The sequence below is a fragment of the Sapajus apella genome, unplaced genomic scaffold, assembly GCF_009761245.1.
Source record: "Sapajus apella isolate SASKATOON/1434 unplaced genomic scaffold, GSC_monkey_1.0 scaffold91, whole genome shotgun sequence".
NCBI classification, from domain to species: domain Eukaryota; kingdom Metazoa; phylum Chordata; class Mammalia; order Primates; family Cebidae; genus Sapajus; species Sapajus apella.
This window is the reverse complement of record NW_022437031.1, coordinates 1,192,759-1,208,406: the sequence shown is the minus strand read 5'-3', so window position 1 is coordinate 1,208,406 and position 15,648 is coordinate 1,192,759. Positions and strand designations below refer to the sequence as shown.

The window sequence follows — 15,648 nt, the reverse complement described above, 5'->3', positions numbered from 1 at the left end:
AGTTTTATTTGAGGCAAGGCAAGTCCCTTCTGCCTATGAGCTCGTAAAATTAAAAGCAAGCTAGGGTCAGGTGCAGTGGCTCATGCCTGTAATCCCAGCACTTTGGAAGGCTGAGGCGGGCGGATCATGAGGTCAAGAGATGGAGACCATCCTGGCCAACATGGTGAAACCCCGTCTCTATTAAAAATACAAAAATTAGCTGGGTGTTTGGCACGCCCCTGTAGTCCCAGCTACTTGGGAGGCTGAGGCAGAAGAATCGCTTGAACCCAGGAGGCAGAGGTTGCAGTGAGCCGAGATTGCGTCACTGTGCTCCAGCCTGGCAACTGAGCCAGACTCCGTCTCAAAACAAATAAAAAAAAAAAAAAAAAAAAAACAAGCTAGTTACTTTCTAGATACAGTGGGGGTACAGTATTGGGTAAACACAGCCATTCTAAATGAGAGAAACTGACCAGAACAGAGGGGCTACAGGCCCCATGCAAGTTTGAAATTCAGTGGAGCAGTTAAATCTTAAAGCTTTAAAATGATTTCCTTTGACTTTATATTTTACATTCAGGTTATGCTGATATAAGAGGTGGGGTTTCATGGTTTTGGGCAGCTCTACCCCCATGGCTTTGCAGGGTACAGCCTCCCTCACGGCTGCCTTTGTGGGCTGGCATTGAGTGTTTGCAGCTTTTTTAGGCACAAAATACAAGCTATTAGTGGATTTACCATTTTGGTGTTTGGAAGACAGTGGCCCTCTTCTCACAGCTCTATTAGGTGGTGTCCCAGTAGGGACTCTGTGTGGGTGTTTGATCCCACATTTTCCTTTCACACTGACGTAGGGGAGGTTTTTTTTTTAATGTCATCCCCCCACCCCATCTTCAGGCCTTTCACCCTCTGAAGCAACAGCCCAATCTATACCTTGGCTTCTTTTAGTTATGGCTAGAGTGACTGGGACATAGGGCACCACCAAGTCCCTAGACAGCATAAGGCAGAGGGACCCTGGGCCTTGCCCAAGAAGCCATTTTTTTCCTCCTAAACCTCCATGCCTGTGATGGGAGGGCTTGCCATGAAGACCTTTGACATGCCCTGGGGACATTTTCCCCATTGTTTTTGGTATTAACATTTAGCTTCTTGTTACTTATGCAAATTTCTGCAGCCTGCTTCAGTTTTTCCTTAGAAGATGGGATTTATTTTTCACTGCATGATAAGGCTGCAAAGTTTTCAAACTTTTATGCTTTGCTTTCCTTATAAAACTAAATGCCTTTAGCAGCACCCAGGTCACAACTTGAATGCTTTGCTGCTTAGAAATTTTTTTCATCTAATATCCTAAATTTTTTCTTAAATTCAAAGTTTCACAAATTTCTAGGGCAGGGGCAAAATGCCACCAGTGTCTTTGCTAAAACATAACAAGATTCACCTTGGCGTCAGTTTCCTACAAGTTCTTTATTTTTATCTGAGACCACCACAGCCTGGACTTTATTGTTGATATTGCCATTAGCATTTTGGGCAAAGCCATGTAAGAAGTTTTGAGGAAATTTTAAACTTTCTCGAATTTTCCTGTCTTCTTCTGAGACCTCCAAACTGTTTTACACTCTGTCAGTTCCAAAGTTGTTTCACATTTTTGGATTTTTTTTTAGTAGCACCCCACTTGTGGTACCAATTTACTGTATTAAGATTGTTTTCACACTGCTGATAAAGACATACCTTACCTAAGACTGGGCAATTTACAAAAGAAAGAGATTTATTTGGACTTATAGTTTGATATGGCTAGGGAGGTCTCACAATTATGGTGGAAGGCAAGGGGGAGCAAGTTACATTTAACATGGATGGTGGCAGGCAAAAAATATATATACCAGCAGGGGAAATGCCAAATGTTTATAAAAACCATCAGATCTCATGAGAACTCACTATTACAAGAACTGTATGGGGAAAACTGCCCCCATGATTTAATTATCTCCACCTGGCCCCTCCCTTAACACATAGGAATTACTACAATTTAAGGTAAAATTTGGCTGGGAACACAGAGCCAACCCATATTATATACATTAGTACAACCTCTATGGAAAACAGTATAGAGATTTCTCAACCAAAAATAGATTTCCCATTTGACCCAGCTATCTCAGTAGTGGGTATCTGCCCAGATGGAATGAAATCATTATATCAAAAAGTTGCCCAGATATGTATGTTTATCACAGCAGAATTCACAATTGCAAAGATATGGAATTAACCTACGTGCCCAACAATCAATGAATGTATGAAGAAAATGTGATGTATAAACACCATGGAATACTACTTAGCCATAAAAAAGGACTAAATAGTGTTTTATGAAGTAAGTTGAATGGAGCTAAAGGCTGTTATTATAAGTAAAATAACTCAGGAATAGAAAATCAAATATTGTATGTTCTCATTTATAAGTGGGAACTAAGCTATGAGTACACAAAGGCATACAACATGGTAGAATAGATATTGGAAACTCCAAAGGGGAAAGGTTGGAGGAGGATGAGAAATAGAAAACTACATATTAGGTACAATGTATACTAGGTGGGTGGCTGTGCACTAAAATCTGACTTCACCGCTATATAATTTATCCATGTAACCAAAAACTACTTGTACTCCAAAAGCTATTGAAAAAACGAAAAAGTGCCTTGACATGCATGAATTCATGTAATCCTCACAACACTCTCCCTACTTTAAAGGTAGAGAAACTAAGGGTGGAAGAGGTGGAATATCTTCTCCATGCAGCTGTCTCCAAAGAGCCAGAATGAAAACCAGGTGTGTAACTCCATAGTAGTTATTTGGTCATTACTCTTCTCACTTGCCTGGAGTGAACAGTGCCCAGCCTCCTTCATTCTAGAGGTGGGGGATACCAGGAATTGAGTTATAAATGCAGTATGTCTTAAGAAAGATAGCTTACCTTTACCAAGCAAACATTTATTTTGTGCCAGGCACTGTTCTAAATGTTTTTGCATATGTATCTAATACAATCTTCTCAATAATCTTATGAGGTAGGCATAATTCTTCTTCCTTTTTTTTTTACTAGGCAAAAAAGTATATTAACCTTTGTCTCAAACTTTATTCTCAGGCTTCTTCATCTTAATTAGCTGCAAAGAAGGAATGAACTGTTTATAAGCAAAAAAGGAAAAGGGCTGCAGTGTCCATGGGGCTTGGGCTTAAAAATATTAGAGAACTAGATTTTATCAGATCCATGAACAAAAAATTTTTAAAAGCAGTCATAATATAAAATAGCAGCTCCCAGTAACTTTTTCAAGTGTTATCTTCTTCGGAAATTGACTAAATTTAGTTTGCCTCATTCTTGGAAGCCTCATCAAAATTTTCCACAAGATCTGGAACTTCATCATCATCATCCTCTCCAGTAGCAGGTGGTGCTTTTCCATCCACATATTGTTTAGGCAGAGCTTCAGCCAGTCTCCTTAAACTAGTCAAACTGTCTGCACCAAGCTGGTTTAAGATGCTGGGTAGCATTTCTGTCAGCTGCTTTGTCATAGCATGGCCTATAATAGTGAAAGTGTTCACCACTAGACATACCTGAACTTCAGGGTTATGAAAGTGGATCACTGTTCCTTGGTTTGTAAACATACTCACCTCTTCAATACCAGAGATATTGTTTACCTCTAACTTCTTTATGGAGATCTGAAGTTTTAAATCATCTGCTGTGGCTGTTTTAGGAACCACCTCCTTTCTGCGAGCACTTCCTTTCCTGAAGTTTGGCGGGTTTTCCTGGTTCATGATTGTTTCTTTCATCTTGTCAGAGTGGATACGGGGCCATGATGGGGACTAGGGTGGGTGATCGGGGGTCTTGGGTGTACGAGCTGAGGTTAGGCGCACACATGTGGGGACACAAGATGGGAGCTAGAGCGGCACAGTTCTTTAGTGAGGAAAATGCATGTAGGGCATGGAAGAGAGGGACACTTAGGCCGTATGCTGAGAAGACTCAAATGACTTCTGCTCTTTCTTCTTTCACCATTGTACATTGCAGAGAGGATGAAAATTCAGAGAAGTCCTTTGAGTGTTTGTGAGGTGCATACATTTGGGTATGTAAAGGCAACAAAGCCTGCCAGAAAGCCTTTTGTAGACATAATAGGTACTCTGTTACTGCTTGTGGAGTGGATGAGTGAGCTGATGAATGGGTGAACCTCAGCCAACCTATAGCTGTCAAGCCTGAAGCTGACCTCAGAGAGGACAGAGGCATTAGTAGCAAATATTTCTTTTGGCCCAGGTAAGATGCCATTGAGCCAGCCAAACAATAGGGTGAGGGAGACAGGCTGAAACAAGAAGCTTCAGGAGTCATTCCTAGAAAAATTATGTAACTCTCTGGATATCAGTTTATTCACACACAAATGAGGCCTTTCTCCCTCCCTCCATTTCCTCCTCCCAATGTGCATACACGCATTTTCATTCAGTCATTCAGTACCATTTATTGAGCATCTGTTATGTAGGAGGCCCTGTTCTAGGCACTGGATCGTGAACAAAACAGACAAAAATTCTGTCCTCAGGGAACATATATTCTAGAAGGGAAGTTATATGATAAGTATATGATTAAATAAGTAATATGTTAGTTTTACATGCTAAGGAGAAAAAATACAGCAGGGAAGAGGGATAAGAAGTATGCATGTGGGTGGTTAAAATTTTAGATTCCTATTTCCTGCTGCATTTCCCTCACAAGGTTGCCATGAAGTTGATATGCGATAAAAAGTCACTGTATATAGGAAGCTGTGAAGTTCTGTTTACATGTAAGGTGGAGTTATTCTTGGGTGATAATTTTTTCTAGGTCCTTATTTGCTCTTCCCTTCACCATTAACAGTATAGTAAAGCTTCAAGAATTCTGGCCTAGGGGATGGGAAACTCAGGTTCTAGGCCTGACTCTAGCATAACAGTTTTTAAAAGTTCCAAATGTATAGAGCTACATAGATTCTGAAACACTTTTCCTGGAACTGGGTCTTCTGGTTGACAGTCCTTTGTTCTTTCCACTCTTCCATGAAGTGATAAGAGCAGTGTCAAGTCATTTTCTTCCTCAGAAACAGTCTTTCCCTTCTGGAAAATGGGAATGATGAACCACCTTACCCCCACCACTACCCCTTTCCATTCTCCTTGGGTTTTTGTGAGGCCCAAACCAGATAATGGGTATGAAACAACTTTCTATATCATAAAATAAGATCGTAAGTGCTGTTTGCTAAGGTTGCTAAGATCTGGAAAGTTGGTGCTCCTGCTTAAGTGAGTTTTTTTTTTTTGCTTGTAAACTGCATGTATGTGTGGAGTGGGGAGAGTGAGCCTTTGGAACTGGTGCTACTTCCTTTCCTTTCTGAGAAGTGGCTGAGGGTAGTGGGGACAGCACTGAGCCTCAGTATCTCCTAGAAGTAGGAACAGTTACACGGAAACACTTGGCATCTCATGAGCGACTGGCAACCACTGGTGTGCAGTTCATTTTGTCCACTCTGCTTTTGGGAGGTGGGAACTGGGACTCATTTTCTGACACTTAATATACAAGTGACTCATGGACTTTAAAGACCTCCACTTGCCCCTCGGATACGATCTCATTTGGAATGTTGAGGGTGGGAATGGGGAGCCTTGAATAGGTGATATCTTCATTTAATACCTCACCACCTTTTTCTACTATGACAATGCAGTTGTTTTATTTTTCTTCAATATTTAAGTTCCAGGGTACATTTGCAGGTTGTGCAGGTTTGTTACATAGGTAAACGTGTGCCATGGTGGTTTGCTGCACAGATCAACCCATCACTCAGGTATTAAGCCCAGCATCCATTAGCCATTCTTCCTGATCCTGTCCCTTCCCCCACCCCCTCTATGACAAGCCCCAATTTGTGTGTTCTCATCATTCAGCTCCTACTTATAAAGGAGAACATGCAGTGTTTGGTTTTCTGTTCCTGCGTTAATTTCCTGAGGATAATGGCTTCCAGCTCCATCCATGTCCCTGCAAAGAACGTGATCTCATTCCTTCTTATTACTTCATAGTATCCCATGGTATATATGGACCAAATTTTCTTTATCTAGTCTATCATTGATGGGCATTTGGATTGATTCCATGTCTTTTGATCGTGAATAGTGCTGCAGTGAACATATGCATGCATGTATCTTTATAATAGAATGATTTATATTCCTTTGGGTATATACCTAGTAATGGAATTGCTGCATTAAATGGTATTTCTGCTTCTATATCTTTGACGAATTGCCACACTGTCTTCCATACTTGTTAATCTAATTTACATTCCCACCAACAGTGTAAAAGCATTCCTTTTCAACTGCATTCTTGCCAGCATCTGTTGTTTCCTGGCTTTTTAATAATTGCCATTCTGACTGGCATGAGATGGTATCGCACTGTGGTTTTGATTTCTGTTTCTGTAATGTCAGTATTGTTGAGCTTTATTCATACGTTTGTTAGCTGCATGAATGTCTTCTTTTGAGAAGTGTCTGTTCATGTCCTTTGCCCACTTTTTAATGAGGCTGTTCATTTTTTTCTTGCAAATTTAAGTTCCTTGTAGACTCTGTATATTAGACCTTTGTCCGATGGTTAGATGACAAAAATGTTCCCCCATTCTGTAGGTTGAATTATGAGAATTCTTGATATACTAACTTAATTTTTCATTCCATAGAGTACTTTCAAATCCATGATCTCATCATCTCTTTGGCGGGTATCGTCTTCTATTTATTGATGAGGAAACTGAGACTCAGAGAGTTTACGATTTGCCTAAAGCTAGGCACAGATAATCACACCCTCAAATAATAGTATTTATTAGCATTTACTGAGCATTACTATATGCTGGACATCGTTCTAAGTACTTTACAGATATTTACTCATTAAACCTTCATGAACACCTATATGAATACCCCTGTTTTGCAAATGAGGTAAATAGGTGACTGAGAATCAGGGGTTTGGTCGAAGTGAGGGACACAATAAATATCATGGCATTCTACCATTTTCCATTTTAAAGATGAGTAAAGTGAGGCTCAGTGACATTAAATAAGTTGTTCAAGTTCTCACAACTAGCAATTGGAAGAGCTAAGGTTGGATCTCAGTAGACTGGCTCTAGGGCCTATATTCTTAGCCATCAGTTTATATAATACTTCTAACTCTTAGGATCTTCCTATCTTGATAAACTGAAGTGGAAGGGGGAGGGGAAAAGAGTAAGAGAGAGAAGAGGGAGGGGGAGAGAGAGAGGGAGAGAGAGAGAGAGAGGAGACTTATTAAGATCACACAATAGATTTAACATTTTGTAATTTAATATATGAATAGATTATATGGTAAAAAAACTATAAAAATGTATACAGTCTATCTCTCTACCCATCAGAGATCACAAGCTTAATGGCTTTCTATGTATCCTTCCAGAGTTTCTTTTTGCGGATATAAGCAAATCTAAATATATTTTATTTCCCCTCTTCATTACCTAAAAGATCACACATCATAATACTAAATTTGACCCTTTAACAACAGGGGGATTAGGGGCACCAGATCCCACCCTTCATGCAGTTGAAAATCAATGTATAACTTTTCACTCCCTAAAAACTTAACTACTAATAGCCTACTGTTGACTGGAAGCCTTACCTATAACAAACATAGTTGACTGACACATATTTTGTATACTATATTCTTATAATAAAGTAGCTAGAGAAAAGAAAATGTTATTAATAAAATAATAAGAAAGTGAAAATGTATTTACTATTCATTATGTAGAAGTAGATAACATAAAGGTCTTCATTCTCAGTTTTTTTCACATTGAGTGGGCTTAAGAGGAGGAAGAAGAGGAGGGGTTGGTCTTTTTGTCTCAGGGGTAGCAGAGGCAGAAGAAATGAAAAAGGTGGAATGGGAGGCAGGAGAGGCAGTCATAATTGGTATAACTTTTATTGAAAAAAGTCCCTGTATAAGTGGACCTGTGCAGTTCAAACCTGTGTTATTCAAGAGTCAACTGTATTCTACATCTTGCTTTTTCCACAAAATATATCTTCAAAATCTTTTTCTATCAGTCCGCAGAGAGCTTCAGCAGTCTTAGCTGGGCCCTCATGAATTTCCTATAATCCCTGGTCTATTTATGTGTCCGGCACACTTCTCTTCTTTACCAATCTTTGGGGATGCCCAGCTCTTTCTTAACATCTTCACTCAGAGTTTCTTCACTAGACTATCTTGGCCTCCTACAGAAAATACAGTTCCTCAAAGTCAATTCCTTAGTCTCCCTCTGATACATAATCTATTCTCTTACAAACTCCCCAGCTATACTCACCCCCTTTCTTGTTTTGCAATTTCAACTTATTACTATATCCTGACTACCTACCTACCCATCTACCTGCTTATCTATGTGATTCTTGTTGAGTATCTCTTACAAGCAAAGCTCCATGCTTAATTTGATGATGAGTGATTATTGCCCCAAATGTCCAATAGTTTACAGTTCAAATAAAGCTTGTAAATAAATACACCTGGACATTGAGTTCAGAGGGGTAGCTGACTGAATAGATTATGAGGCTCAGGAGTGGAACTATCTAGGAGATTAGGCTCTACAACTAAACACTGGGTTCTGATACTGAGAGAAATGCTCACTCCCCACCACAGTCTTGAACTGATGCATAATTGGCATTGGCTGCCCCAGAAAGATCTTGAGCTTGACAAGAAACCATTGTACTTCCTCTAAAGGGGCTTTTAGACCTTTGCTGCTCTTTTCCAACCAGTTCTTTCTCTACCCTGAGTAGAGCCAGATGGTCTGGCCTACTAGCTTGCTTGAAATAGAACTGAAAGACGCCTAAAATAAATGTGAAATAGGCCCAAAATAGATTCATGTGAAGGAACAGAAGGAAACTGCTGTTTCCTGATTATTTTCTCAGGTATTTATTCAGACATTAGCCACAGGAGGGTGGTATAGGCAGTTTTTCTGGAGGGAAGGGCTTCTGAGTGGTGGTTTAGGGTGGCAACTATGTCAACAGGAAACAGAAAACCAAAGAGATCATGAAATTCTCAACCTGTAATCTGGACTTTATAGTCCCTTTTGTAGTTCTTACTAATGAAGGCCTTTGGTGGTAGAAGAAGGGTGAAGATTGGTATTCACAGGCTGCGGGAGAGAATACTTTCCTTGACAAGACTTCCTTTACATTCTGCAATGTGAATCATCAGGGCTATGCCTTGCTCTTCATTCACTCAGTCATTCATCAGTTTAGTTATTCAGTCATTAAAATATATTTATTGAGTGCTAAGCACTATTTTAGGTGCTAAAGATACAGATAGGAACAAAACAATTTGCTTTCATGGAGCTTCCGTTTTATAAAGGGAGACAATAAATCAAACAACAAAAACACATAATATTTTAGGTAGTGATAGGAGCCATGAGAGAAAAGCAGCATAAGGGGGTAGAGAGTGATGTGGTGTAATCTTAGAGAGGGTTGTGTGGGAAATATTCTTTGAGGAGGTGAAAGAGCTAAACAAATTTAAAAAATTAAAAAAGCCTTCAGGAAGAGTCAAATTTTTAATCCTATGTTTGATTTTCTCCCTAAAATTCTACCTTCCACCACACAATTTTGTGCAACCCAATTATTCAGCTTAAGCTAATCACCCATGGTCATTTGTGCAGGTTACCACCTGAGACCAAGGGTATGTCTTCCATACCTTTGGCAAGGCTGTTGAAATTTTAAAACTACCAATACTTTTTAAAAATCTACAACTAAAAATAAGTCAGCTTTTTGAGCTTTGGGGAAGTTAAGAGACTTGTTTGAGGTCACACAGCTACCAAGAAGCAGAGGCTGGACTTATATCTGAAAGTTTTAACTTCTTATCCACGGCTCTTTTAGATTTGTACAAACATTTCAAGGCATTGTGGGGATACATCAGCACCCTTGAGCATAAGCCATTTTATGTGAATGTGAGGACAGGTAACTTTTCCTAAGGGTGCGTTAACAGGAAGAACAGTTTTCAAAATAAGGGAGGTGACAGTCCCTGTCTACTTCTCATTGTCATTCCCACCTGGGTTTATGTGCTGAGAGGTTAGATACACTGAAGAGCAACAAGCCTGGGGAGGGGAATGCAAACCATGTCACAAATAGAAGAGCTTAAAGAAATGGTCATATTTATGGAAAATGAGTGTGGCAGAGGGGTTGTTTAGGAGAAATTGGGGTTTGAGCCCACAATAGATGTCTTCTGCCTTCTATTGCTTAGAAGGACTTGGCTTTTTTTTTTTTTTTTCCATGCCCCAGAGGGTAGCACTCTAACAATTGGGCAGAAGCCACAAGAGTAAATTTCAGCTAAAAATGAATAATGGCCTTGGATACTTCAGAATGAGTTCCCTATTACTGAAAAGACTCCAGCAACTTCTTGACAAAACTTACCAGGGATAGTTGAAGAAAAGGATGGCTTTGGGAAGAGATATCAATTCAAATCCTGCTACTGCTTCATCAAACTTGTACGGCTATGGGCAAATGACGTAAACACTCTGAGGTATAATTACTTTTCTAAAATAATGATAACAATTTCTTCTTCTCAAACTTCTAGGGATAATTAAGTAAAATAATATGTTAAGAGGCCTAGCACCATGTGTGCCCAAACTAGGTGTTTCCTCTTCCTCCTCCCCCTCACTTTTAATATACTGTGGAGAGGATACCTACACAGGGAGATTGCAAGAAACACAAAATTATTTATTTGTTCTATAATCATCAACAACTTTATTCATTACCTGATTGTGCTTGGGATACTTAATGTATGACATTGAAATTATGTGCATCATTGATTATCTCTCCCACTAAACTGTAAAATCCCTGAGATTCACTCTGTGTCCCTTAGCTGTCAGAATAAGGGCTTATTGAATTGAACTGATTTTGGAAGAGTAGTGATTTATGTGCTGAATAATTGAACTAAACAGGAATTTTTGCCTTTAGGGAGCAGCCTGTCTTAAATAGAGCTGATACCCATGAACGTGCAAGAACATCAAGTAATATCAGTAGCTAAGACAATAAACAGACAGGATTCAATATCTGTAGACTGTCTGTAGCAAGCATGAGGGACTATGAGGAAGCTAGGGTGGGGGTTGGATGGGAAATGAGTGAGTAGCAGTGGGGATCAGGACAAAAAAAATAACTTTCCCTGCTAGGAGTGCTTCCTGGCAGAAGTGGGTCTTTGGGACCTATTCAAAACATGAGAAGCAAAGGACAACTAGGATTTTTCTTTTTTTCCTGACAGAAGGAAAAGGTTTGAGACCTAGGGATCTTGGGTTTGTGAGGCAGGCCACTGGGGCCCAGATCAGGACATTGAAACAGTTTATTCCTGTGTGTCAGATGTTATTGAAAGATGGGACATGTGTCACCTATTGGCATTTATATAGAACAGTGTTTAAGCAGACTCTAGAGCTACACAATTTGAGTTTACATCCAGGCTTCGTATTTTACTAGCCATGTGACCTTAGGCAAGTTATTTAACTTCATTCTGCCTCAGTTTCCTCATCTATAAAATAAAGACAATAATAGTACCTACCTCATAGAGTTGTTGTGAAGATTAAAAGACTTTATGTATGTACCGGATTTAGAACACTGCCTGGCACAGAGTATGCAGTTTATAAGTGTTAATTATCATTATCATAATCTGTTGAACTGCCTTTTGGACCTGAGAACTAGTGTGAATTTGAGGGCATTATTATTCCAGACCCTCTCATGGACAGCCCTGGCTGTGGTAGAAGCAGTGACAATATCTGACTCAAAGAGATGGAAGAATGTTCTACCATCTGAGATTGTTCCGAAGATGAAAGGGCTGTCTTGGGAGGGAGGAACTGCCCCATCATTGTAGGTGTTGGAGCTGAGACTGGGTAACCAATTAGTGGGGATATTTAAGGGATGGCAGGATGAAATTGGAGTTGTGCTAGATGAAGTGATTATCTAATTCCTAGATACTTGTCAGCAAGAAGGGATAGATTTGGGGAGGGGGTATTGCTACTCCAAATGTAGAGGACTCTTACATTAAAAATATTTGTGAGAAAAGTTGAATGGTCACATAACTCAGAAAGCTACCCACACATGGACAGGGCTGGCATCAAATGCCATGTTCCAGGGTCTGAAATCTCTCAAAAGTACTTTTGAGACTTCAGATACAAGGGCTTTGGTTCCCACTCTGCCAGCAATTAGCTGTGTAATCTTGGACAAGTTGCTTCCCTTCTCTGTGAACCTGGAATATTAGAGCTTAGATTTTCCTCTGTGGTTTCATCAGGTCTTACCTTCTGTGGTTGGAAGATGAGTCTTTGAGTGCAGACCAGTGGATGAAGGAGACATTCATGCATCCAACAGGTGTTTGTTATGAAGCACCTGCTAAGTGTCAGGCACTGTGCTGGGCACAAGGGAGAAAGCAGCGAACAAGAGAGTCATGGTCTCTGCCCTCCTAGCTTCACAGTCCAGTAAAGGATACAAACAAGAAAAAAATACAATACAGTTTAATAAATGTTTCAAGAGGGCTAAACCTAGGATTCTATGGGAGAGGACTATCATTCAGAATATTTTTGAGGGAGAGAACATCACAGAAAGGCTTCTGGAGCTGGTGGCACCTCAGCTGAGCTTTGAGGTGGGAGCTGGGGAAATAAAGCAGCAGTTTATATAGGCTCTGAAGCGAGATAACCTCGTGTGTTATGAGAATTACTGTAGCTAGAGAATAGAGAATGAGAGGGCACTGGTAAGTGCTGAGGATAGGGAGGCCAAAGGACATCAGATTGGCAGGACATTTTATGCCACACTACAGAATTTGCCTTAAGTGCGCTGGGGAGCTATTGAAAGCATTTGAGCAGAGGCGTTATATAAGTCAGGTTTCAGCTGCAAAAATAAACCACTGTAGTTCTTTTCAGCAGAAAAGGTTTTAATATAGAAAATAAAATGCTTACAAAATTAGTAGGAGGGCTGGAGGGGCAAGCTTTAGGCTATGCCTCCAAGAAAGAGTCTAAGAACAATGTCAGGGTAGCTACTCTCTCTCTCTCTGTCTCTCTCTGACAAGCAGGAAGATGAGGCATTGGGGGCTCTAGGAGCATGCCACCTTGTCTGCAATTTAGGAATGAGGAAGCTGCCATAGCCCTAACCATCTGTTGGCTAGAGTATCACTATGTCTACCAGATCCTCGGTGACAAAAAAAAATCCCATACTCTGGCTCTCAAAATGCACAAAGCCAGTGGCTAGACACTGGAATCTATGGTAACACAGCCACAGAAAACCCTAACACCTTCATCATTATGTTTTCCAACAGAAACAACAGAGACATGACTTCTGCCTCACCCACCACCTCCTTCTAAATATTGTGCATGTGCATTTGATTGGCATCACTAAGTCATATCCAGAACACTGGCTGCAAAGGAAGCTTGGAAATGCCAGTTTACTGTTGTTGTAGTTTTTTTTGTTTTTAGCTTTTTAGCAATATAGAAAGGCAGGCTAGAAGGACTGAATCCTTAAAAACCAATCCGAAGTATTTACCACAAAATAGATAAAAGCAAAACTGCTTTTGAGAGAGAGAGTTTGAGGAGAAAAGTAGAGGCTTAATTGGGGAGGGAGAGCAGCACAAGAGAACAGGTAATGAATTGTGATAGATGAGAACTGATCAAAAGTAGTGACAGTAGGGAGAGAGAAAGAGACAAATAAGAGATTAAGGAGGAAGAGAATCAACAGGACTAAAAGACTAGTTGGCCATCAGTGAGGTGAGGGAGAAGAAAAATGTGCAGATATCTTCTTGGTTTCTGGCTAGTTCAGAGTGTGACTGCCATTCCCAAGAGACAAGGACTCAGGGGAAGAAGGAAACTGGTAAGAGTCAGGGGAGATGACTTCAATTTTTGACTTTTTAACTTTGATATGCTTATGAGATATTAAGGAGGAGATAGCCAGAAAGCAGTAGGACCTTCATTCCTGGGGTCCAAGAGAGCTACCTTGGAGTCATCAGAAGCTTTCTGCTTACATGCAAGCAAGGTCCTATGTCTGTTTTGTTTCCCAGTGGTGTTGTAGTTTTGTTGAAAGGAGATGCATCAATGTGCAATGTAGATGGCAGTTCAAGCCTTGGAAGTAGATGAGCCCATTCAGTGCAAATGCAGAATGAGAAGAAAAGGGGACTTTGATCAGAAGAACCCTGAGAAATAATGGCATTAATGACTGGATGAAGAAGAACCCACGCACGGAGTGAAGACAGCATAAATATACAGGTCATGCGGATGGCATTCTCAAGGCAAAGGAGCATTTCAGGATTGAGGAAGGCATCAGTGGCATTAAATGGGAGAAAAGTTAGGAAAAGTGAAGATGGAAATTTGGCCATGAGATTTAGTAACAAGTTGGTTGTTTTTTTCTATTCACAAGAGGTTTCAGTTTTCTATAGGATAGTAAAGGTAAATCCAGATGCAGTGGGTAGAGGGGTCAAAAGATAGGAAGTAGAGACAGGGTAAGACTGAACTTTCAAAGACAAGGAGAAAGATTTTAGTTGTTTATATTATGGTACTGTCCTGATCACAAGTATCTGTCTCAACATAATCTAGAAGAGTAGTTTTCAAACTGTTTTGACTATTACTTGCTATATGAAATATATTTCTCATTACAGTACATTTATATTCATATATAACTGAAACAAAAATTTCACAAAACAGTATTTATTCTAACTATATGAACATTTTCTATAAATGGACTCATACAAAAGCTTTTTGCTCACCTCTTTCACTTAGCATAATGTTTTCAGAGCTCCAAGCTCATCTATGTTTAGGATGTATCAGTACTTCATTCCTTTTTATGATTAATACTTCATTGTATGGATATACCACATTTTGTTTATCCATTCATCAGTTGTTGGACATTTGAATTGTTTCTGTCTTCTTGGCTATTGTGAATAATGCTGTTATGAACATTCATGTATAAGTTTTTGTGTGGATGTGTTTTCATTTTTCTTAGGTATATACCTATCTGTTCAGTCATATTGTCCTAGAATATAAGAGCAAAAAGGCTCTGAGAGCTCTCTTGTATAAGGGAGTCCTTGGTTTGAAGGCCTAGGGAAACACGGAAATGGTTTTTTTCTGAGGTGAGGGTTCTGAGGTTTCACTGAATTCTCAGGTAAGTCTAAATCCCCATTGACAGAAGGGAGACAGAAGACAGACTCCTGACAGGAAAAGGGAATGTCCCAAAAGTCATACAGCAAGCTTGAGGTAGGGCTGAGAGTAAATTTGAAACATTCTGGTCTCTACTCCATGGCTTTTCTCCACTTAGTCCAGACACCAGGTCACAGAGCAGGGCAATGATTACAAGGAGATTGCAAGTTGTAGAGAGGATTTTCCATGGCAAATGTTTAACCCTATGCTGGCTTCTCTTTATATACCCATAATGCTGGGCAAGTGCAACCTAACTGTCCTAGTCTGAAAAAAACATAATTAAGAAAGGAAATCTGACCAGGTAAGGGCAGTGGTATCAGGGAAAGCCAAATAGAATGGGATTTGGAAATTCTGTCGTGTGTCCCTGTGATTCTGTCCACAACACTGATTTGTTGGCTTTTTATAGCTAATTGTGAGTGTAAATTCTTAGGCAGTCGCCAGAGGCACCTTTGCTTCCTCCTTGGCCCAGGCTCCAAACAAAGTGGTTGCTAGGTACATGCCTTCTCCCCAGCTACCTATCCTTTTTTCCCCCTATTCCTTCTTTCTCCCCCCATCCTTTTTTCTGCCCTTCCCCACAATT

The 15,648-nt window shown here is 40.0% G+C and overlaps 1 protein-coding gene and 1 pseudogene across 4 annotated transcripts in view; one reads left to right on the top strand and one right to left on the bottom strand.

Moving 5' to 3' along the window:
• The window catches only part of ARHGEF9 (Cdc42 guanine nucleotide exchange factor 9), a 179,438-nt gene that overhangs the window by 34,006 nt on the left and 129,784 nt on the right, over nucleotides 1-15,648 (top strand). The gene's annotated exons all lie outside the window — the stretch shown is intronic.
• Nucleotides 3,266-4,167, bottom strand: LOC116535011 (annotated as a pseudogene).